Raw genomic sequence first — 9,202 nt, 5'->3', positions numbered from 1 at the left:
CCAGTCGGCGCTGAAGAAGTCTTCCATCCGGGCGATGTCATCTTCCAAGAGGCGCTGAAGAAGTCTTCTATCCGGGCGATGTCATCTTCCAAGCGGGGTCTTCAATCTTCAATCTTCATCCCGCCGATGCGGAACATCCTTCTTTACCGATGGACTACCGACGAATGAAGGCTCCTTTAAGGGACGTCATCCAAGATGGCGTCCCTTCAATTCCGATTGGCTGATAGGATTCTATCAGCCAATCGGAATTAAGGTAGGAAAAATCTGATTGGCTGATTGAATCAGCCAATCAGATTCAAGTTCAATCCGATTGGCTGATTGGATCAGCCAATCAGATTGAGCTCGCATTCTATTGGCTGTTCCAATCAGCCAATAGAATGCAAACTCAATCTGATTGGCTGATTGGATCAGCCAATCGGATTGAACTTGAATCTGATTGGCTGATTCAATCAGCCAATCAGATTTTTCCTACCTTAATTCCGATTGGCTGATAGAATCCAATCAGCCAATCGGAATTGAAGGGACGCCATCTTGGATGACGTCCCTTAAAGGAGCCTTCATTCGTCGGTAGTGCGTCAGTAAAGAAGGATGTTCCGCGTCAGCGGGATGAAGATTGAAGACCCCGCTTGGAAGATGACATCGCCCGGATAGAAGACTTCTTCAGCGCCTCTTAGAAGATGACATCGCCCGGATGGAAGATTTCTTCAGCGCCCCTTGGAGGATAACTTCTGCCGCTCCGGATGTCCTCTTCGGTTCCATCGCTGCTCGGCTGAGTGAAGACGACTCAAGGTAGGATGATCTTCAGGGGATTAGTGTTAGGTTATTTTAAGGGGGGTTTGGGTTAGATTAGGGGTATGTGGGTGGTGGGTTTTAATGTTGAGGGGGGGTGTATTTTTCTTTTACAGGCAAAAGAGCTGAATTCTTTGGGGCATGCCCCACAAAGGCCCTTTTAAGGGCTGGTAAGGTAAAAGAGCTTTGAACTTTTTTAATTTAGAATAGGGTAGGGCATTTTTTTATTTTGGGGGGGTTTGTTATTTTATTAGGGGGCTTAGATTAGGTGTAATTAGCTTAAAATTGTTGTAATATTTTTTAAATGTTTGTAACCTATTTTTTTTATTTTTTGTAACTTAGCTTTTTTTATTTTTTGTACTTTAGTTAGTTTATGTAATTGTATTTAATTGTAGTTATTTGTAGTTAATTTATTTAATGATAGTGTAGTGTTAGGTTTAATTGTAACTTAGGTTAGGATTTATTTTACAGGTAATTTTGTATTTCTTTTAGCTAGGTAGTTATTAAATAGTTAATAACTATTTAATAACTATTCTAACTAGCTAAAATAAATACAAAGTTACCTGTAAAATAAATATAATTCCTAAAATAGCTACAATGTAATTATTATTTATATTGTAGCTATATTAGGGTTTATTGTATAGGTAAGTATTTAGTTTTAAATAGGATTAATTTAGTTCATAATAGAAATATTTTTTAGATTTATTTAATTAATATTTAAGTTAGGGGGGTGTTAGGGTTAGTGTTAGACTTAGGTTTAGGGGTTAATAAATTTATTACAGTGGCGGCGGTGTAGTGGGGGGCAGGATAGGGGTTAATAAATGTATTATAGTTGGCGACGGTGTAGGGGGGGCAGATTAGGGGTTAATAAATTTAATATAGGTTGCGGCAGGGTCCGGAAGCGGCGGTTTAGGGGTTAAACTATTTATTTAGTTGCAGCGAGGTGCGGGATCAGCAGGATAGGGGTTAATAACTTTATTATAGAGGGCGGAGGTATAGGGGGGGCAGGATAGGGGTTACTAGGTATAATGTAGGTGGCGGTGGGCTACGGGAGCGGCGGTTTAGGGGTTAATACATTTATTATAGTTGCGGCGGGGTCAGGGAGCGGCGGTTTAGGAGTTAATATGTATAGAGTAGCTTGCGGTGGGCTCCGGGAGTGGCGGTTTAGGGGGTAATAACTTTATTTAGTTGCGGCGGTGCAGGGGGGGACAGCTTAGGGGTGTTTAGACTCGGGGTACATGTTAGGGTGTTAGGTGTAGACATCTCCTATAGAAATAAATGGGATATCTGGCAGCAGCGAACTTGTACTTTCGCTATGGTCAGACTCCCATTGATTCCTATGGGATCCGCCGCCTCCAGGGTGGCGGTTTGAAAACCAGGTACGCTGGGCCGGAAAAGTGCTGAGCGTGCCTGCTAGTTCTTTGATAACTAGCAAAAGTAGTCAGATTGTGCCGCACTTGTGTGCGGAACATCTGGAGTGACGTAAGAATCGATCTGTGTCGGACTGAGTCCGGCGGATCGAAGTTTACGTCACAAAATTCTACTTTTGCCGGTCTCTAGCCTTTGATAACTAAGGCGAATCAGCCTCGCCACAAATATGCTGCGGAATTCCAGCGTATTTGAGGTTGACGGCTTGATAACTAGGCCCCATTGGATCAATGTCCTTTCAATTGATTCATATAAATCCTTTATTGTTTCAGTAAGTTGTTAAAAATATTTTCTTGCTGCAGAGCAGTTAACCTTCTTTTTTTTTTTAAATCATCTTTTATTGTCATCCAGGTAAAACAATACAAAGTTGTGATAGTATACCATCGCAATCATAATTACATATTGCTGATATTTGCATTGTTAACAAAATTTTAACACAGTGCTAAACAGATGAGTTTCTTTGTAGAACCAAGAACAGTAACTATGTAATAACTCTGAAATGAAAGAAAAAGGAAAGAGAAAAGAAAAAGAAAACATTTCAGCCGTTTACTATTTAACCCATGTAAGGGAGTCATTGAGAAATTTATGTGTCCAAACTCTTGTTAAAAAGTGTGAGGTTTTATTTACCCTTGCCATGTCCCTCCAAGTCCCGTCCTGGTCTATTTTGTATTAATAACTTTGGGATAATGAGGCTCTGTTTCCTTTTATCTTCATTTTTTGTTTCTATACCCTCACTCATCTCTGTCTAGGTGGCATGACTATATGCTATTTTCATAACACATATAATTAACGATTAATTTGGAGTTAACTGTGGGGCGGTACATACCATCTTATATTATGCTCTAACTCATACAATCAAGGTACCCCCCATACCCGCGTGGGAGGAACAAACAGAAACATAAATAGCTTAAACAGTAAAGAGTGTTCCCCCAGAGGAGGGTAGAAGGAGGAAAGGACAGATTAAGGTATGGGCCTAAGTTTTCAATCAGTTGTCGTTGGATTGTTGTGTGTAGGTCTTGTTCCTTGGTGGGTAAGGCAGTCCTCCCAGAGGAATCTTACCTCAGCAAGGAAATTTAGTTTTTTCCTTTTGATATAGCCATATTCCTCTAAGGCGAGTAAGTCTGCCATTTTGTCTATCCAGTTAGTTATTGTCGGGGAGTATTGAGTTTTCCAGTGCAAGGCTATCAAGGCCTTGGCTCCCTTTAGTCCTAGCTGCAATAGAGCGAGCCTGAATTTACATGGGAGTTTTGGTAAGTCGTTTAATAAAGCAATTCTAGGTGTTAGAGAGAAATCCCTAGATAACAAGGATTGAAAATACTGTTCTATTGCTAACCACAAGGATAGAATTTTGGCACAATTCCACCACATATGGGGGTAGTTTCCTCTCTTATCACACCCTCGCCAGCACCTCTCATTTGCGTTGGGATAGATTGTAACCTTGAGAGGGTAAGATACCAACGCATCAGGACTTTGAAGTTTAATTCTAACGATTGGGGAGATGTTACCTGTTTTGTATGTAGTATTATTTTGTGCCACTCTTCCCTTGATAGGTCAATCTCCAGCTCTTTCTGCCATTTAAATGTATATGAGGGGAGCTGCATTGTGTTATCAGCCTGTATTATTTTCCTAGCCAGCGATAGCAAATGTCTCATGTCCCCCTGTTTGGCGCAATAGCTTTCAAAAGGTGTGAGTTCTCTCATGAAGTCCTGTCTATATGGGGAAGTGTGGATAAAGTGAGCTAGTTGTGAGTATTTCAGCCAGCTAGAGTATCTACCTCCGGCTACTGCCATCAGATCCTCTCTACTCTTTAGTTTCCCTTGCATTGTGAACTCATTTAATGGAGTAGTGTAGCCCCATTCTGTTAATCTCCATTGGCCTTTGTCTAACCCTCCTATCTGTTCTACATTCATGGGGATTGGGAAGAGGGGGGAACATGAACTCGAGATATGTTGTCTCCGCTGTATAATCGAGTCTTATGAATCAAAGACACAATGGTGAATCTCCAGTTCTGTACACTGGGGGGGTCTAAGGTCCTTAGTGATCCAGCATAATGTTCCCACATCCGGGACCTTGAGTATATGTGAGTCTATTGCCACCCATGCTTTAGAGTCCTTGGATCTATGCCAGTCCATCAAATGTTGTAGGGTTATCGCATCTTGATAATCTGCATTGCAAGGCAAACCCAGCCCTCCATTTCCGTATGCCCTATACATATTGCTTTTACAAATCCTAGGTCTAATTTTACCCCATATAAATAAGTTAATGTGCTTTTGCATTTGTGAGATGAACCATTTAGGTATTGGGATAGGGAGTGTTTGAAACCGATACAAGATCCTGGGCAAGGTAGTCATTTTAACACACTGTGTGTGTCCCCAACATGGGATCGGTTTGGCTGCCCAAGCGTGCAAGTCTTGTTGTATTTTATGGCAAAGTGTTAGGTAGTTTTCATCGAAAAGTTGTGGGATGTTGGATGAGAGTTGAATGACCAGGTATTTAAGGGATTTTTTTTATAGATTTAAGGGGCAGATGGCCATAATGGATTGGAAGGTGTCCATTGGGAGGAATATGTTCAGTATCTCTGATTTTTGTTTATTGATCAAAAAGTTTGAGAATCTAACGAAGGTGTCGATTTTCTCAAGGACTTTTGGAATGGAAGATAGGGGATTTGAAATTGTAAACAGGATGTTGTCCGCATACATAGCTATTTTAAAATTGTGTGGCCCAATAGTGATTCCTTCTATTTCTGATTCCTGTCTAACAAGAGCAGCCAGAACTTCCATAGAAAGGATAAACAGGATGGGTGATAGGGGGCAGCCCTGTCTCATGCCATTGCGGATGTAAAAGGAGTAGGACAACATTCCATTTGCTTTGACTTTGGCTGTGGGAAGTGCATATAAGCTAAATATGCATGTTATCATTTTAGGGCCGAATCCCTGTGACCACAAAGTTTCCTTTAGAAATTCCCAATTTATACGGTTGAATGCTTTTTCCGCATTCGTCGCTATAAGGACTGACAGAATTTTGTTGAGTTTGGCATAAGAGGCCAGGGTGACTGCCCTAATGGTGTTGTCCCTCGCCTCCCTACCGGGGACAAAGCCGACTTGGTCTGTGTGGATAAGGCTATGTAGTATTTTGTTGATAAGGTTGGCTAGGATCTTGCCCAGGATCTTGATATCTGTGTTAAGGAGGGAAATGGGTCTATAACTACTCCGTGGGATTCATGTTAAGTTTCGGGATTACTGATATGTGTGCCGCTAACATTTCCTGGGGGAGGGCGTGGTTATCGTCTAGTGCATGAAATAAGTGATGCAAGTGTGGGGTCAGGATGTTTCTAAAATATTTGTAGTAAGCGTTTGAGAAGCCGTCTGGGCCGGAGCTTTTTCCCGTGGGTAAGTCCCGAATTGCATTAAGCACATCATTAAGAGGTAGTGGTTCCTCCAAGGTGTCCCTCTGTGGAGATTGCAATTTAGGTAAATCTGCTTTCCCTATATATTTGCGCATTTGTTCTAAATGTTTAAATGTGCTTTTGGTGTCTAGATTATATAGGTCGGAGTAAAATTTGCTAAAGTGGTTGGCAATCTGCTTACTGTCATATATGCATTGATTATCTGTTGTAACTAGTTTATGTATTTGAGACTTAAACTTTTGAGCCTTTAGGAGTTTAGCCAAGAGTGGGCCAGCTCTATTACCTTCATATGCGTATAATTTCCAGATACTGAGGACCCTTCTTTGGGCCTCTTTTGTTAGTATATTATTAAGGTCATGTCTGGCCTTCAACAATTGGTTGTAATGTTGTGAGGTCTGAGGGTGTGTTTTTATGAGTAAGTTCCAGTTTTTTAAGTTGCATGGATAGAGCTTCAATTTTACTGTTATATGTTTTTTTTCCTGAACGCGGAGTGTTTAATGCACTCCCCTCTCAGGATAGCCTTATGGGCTTCCCAAATGATGCCTGGATCCATACCCGGGTGTCATTGATGAGGAAGTATTCTTGTAAGGATTTTGTGAGTGCTTCTATGGTGGGCAGATAATGGAGAAGGGAATTATCTATTCTCCATATAAATGGAGTGATGGGGGTGATTGGGCCATCTTAAATCAACGCTTATTTAGGAATGATTAGACCAGGGGGTTGGTTGGATATCAGAATCCTTTACTAAAGATAGGTGGTTTCTGTCTATTAACAGGCAGTCTATTCTTGTGTAAACTGACCAAGGGTGGTAATGAAAGGTGTAATGTCTTTGTAAAGTGTGCTGCACTCTCCATATATCAACTAGTCCTAGCTGTGATAAGCAGTTATATACCGCATTTGGTGGCCTTGTCTGTGTTAAGGGGTTACCTGTGGAATCTAATTTAGAGTGATATTTAAGTCACCTCCCAATATCAGTGTCCCTTTTTTGTTATCCGCCACCAATTTGAGTAAATGTTGAAAAAATCTAGTTTTATTACTATTGGGGGCATAGACTTTCACCAGAGTCACTGGGTTATTAAAAAGGGTACCCATCAGGATCAGTATTCTTCCGTCCTCATCTGTTATTTTATTCAATAGGGTAAAATGGATATTTTTGTGTAGTAGGGTGCCCACTCCTTTTTTTTTGGTGGTAAGGGAGTTGAAGATACTCACAGGGTGAGTCCTGGAGGAGAATTTGGTTCAGCAGTCACTAAGAAATGGGTTTCTTGTATAAAGATAATTGAGTCTTTATGTCTGGCAAAACTTTGGAGGGCTATCGAGCGCTTTGTGGGCGAATTAAGTCCTTTCATGTTTTGTGATATTATGGTAAGCGTTGTTTCAGTCATGAGTGTTTGTATAGGTGTTTGTATAGGTGTACCAGTTGCATGTGATCTTACCCGCTTCTGATGATCAGAAAAGAGTGTTGCATGCCCCCATGAAGAGGCTAGGAGAGAAGTAGGAGGGTAGTAGGAAGGACAGGAGATGAGGTGACATGACAATCCCTTCATTGGTAGAACAGTGCTGACGAATAAAAAAACAAAATTAACATCAAAACAAAACATAAGTAAAACAATTTTCTGGGAAAATACAACAATTATTGCCTGATCTATATTAGTTGAGACATTTAAATATGTTGTAGCCCTGAAAGTAAAAATACAAATACAAATATCCCTAATGCTACAGGTAATGGGATGATGACCATCTGGCCGGGTGTCAACCGGCCCCATCTCGGAGGCGGGTCATATCAGGGGGGGGGGGGAGAGAGAAGAGTATCAAAATAGCTAAATAACAATACAGTTTATTACTACCTCTGCAAAATAAAAACCCAGGAAATACAACCTTTATCCGGCTGCACATAATAAATTCTAGTGCTCTCTCGAGCATCTGTTCATTAGTGAGTCACCAGCTATGTCCTCCAGTACAGAGCCTCAGGTTGGGTTAGCTTCTTCTCCTTTTTGATTCTGAGTGGTAGATGTTGTATTCTTTCTTTTCTTGGGAGCTGATGTCCATTCTGGACGCTGCGGTTTAGGTGGAAGTTTTTTTTGGGATCTGCCATCTTTAATGCTGTCTTTCAGTGATGGAAGTGATGGTTGAGGGATTCCCAATTATTTGCAAAATACTTCCAGGTCCTCAGAGTCTCTGTAAGTGTAGATTTTTATTGCGAATGGGAACCCCCATCTCTATGGGATGTCCAGCTCTGATAGGTGCAGAGTTAGATATCGAGCCTCTTTGCGTTTCGCCAATGTTAAGGTACTGAGGTCTGCGTACACCTGAATTAAATCTTCCCCAAATGTGATGGACGACTTATTTCTTGCTTCCTGCAGTATCCTCTCTTTATCCATGAATTTATGGCAACATAGGACAATGTCTCTGGGAGGTGCTGATGGAGAGGGTTTGGCTCTCAAGGCTCTGTGAGCCCTGTCTATCTGTATGTTGTCATCTGCTTTTAGGTCCGAAAGGTACTTAAGCAAGTTTTGAAGATATGATAGTATCTGGGCAGGTTGGATTTTCTCAGGTACCCCTCTGATGCGTAGGTTTTGATGTCTGCCTCTATTGTCGAGGTCTTCTACATGTGCTTGTAAATGCAGTATAGTAGTGTTCTGCTTTTCTATAGCAATAGCCATGTTAACTAAAGTTTTAGATGTCTCTTCGATCTGCTCTTCCAGTTGAAGTACTCTGTGTCCCAGTGCATTTACCTCATGACTTACTTCTGCCAGACCGTCCTTTATAGATTTATTCACTTGGGCCATGATCATCTTTTATGGGAAAAGTGCTGAGGTCTGCTTTAGTGATTTAGTGATTGGTGTAGCTTGGTCTTCTGTACTCAGTGAGGTACCATCTGTTCTGTCTGCATTATCAGGCAAGGCCGTATCCATGATACAGGTGTTTGGTCCTTCATAAGGTTTGAAAAATGCATTGAGTTTGTTCACATTTGAGGCTGCAGACTTAGTGGTTTTATCCCCTTTAGGCTTATTTCTTGCCACCATTTTGGTGGTATAAGGGGGAATAATACTTGTAATCACCTCTTGTAAACTTGGAGCATGAGTTGTCTTTCTTGGTACTTAAAATTGAGTCTTGGATAAAGACTTGGATAAGGTATTACTATTGATCTGTTCAGGTAACTTCATACAGGGAAAGCCTCCCTGTACGTGTTGTCTAGTATCTGGTTGCAGAGCCTAACGTGTACTATGTATAGTGGGGCAGATCCCTGTTGCACGTGGGTTTTCAATAAGCTGTATATTCTATCACTTTTGGTTTAGATGTAGTATTAGGCAAGTCTATAGGGTATATAATAAAGATAGGGATAATAGTAATGCAAGTTGTATTTAATGATTCCCCGTCAAGTATTAGCTTACCACAATTTAACCAATAAAAATAGTCACCCAAATTGGGGACAATAATACTACTATCTGATATAATGAAGTATAGACTAGTAATACCAGGGGAGGGTGCTCACTGTTCAAGTAAATGTAGAAAAAATAGGAGACAAGCGAACAGAAAGTAGAGCACTCGCAAAGGGAGACTAGTATAAGTGGCTAT

This window comes from Bombina bombina, chromosome 6, assembly GCF_027579735.1.
Source record: "Bombina bombina isolate aBomBom1 chromosome 6, aBomBom1.pri, whole genome shotgun sequence".
NCBI classification, from domain to species: Eukaryota; Metazoa; Chordata; class Amphibia; order Anura; family Bombinatoridae; genus Bombina; species Bombina bombina.
Note: the sequence above shows the minus strand (reverse complement) of the source record.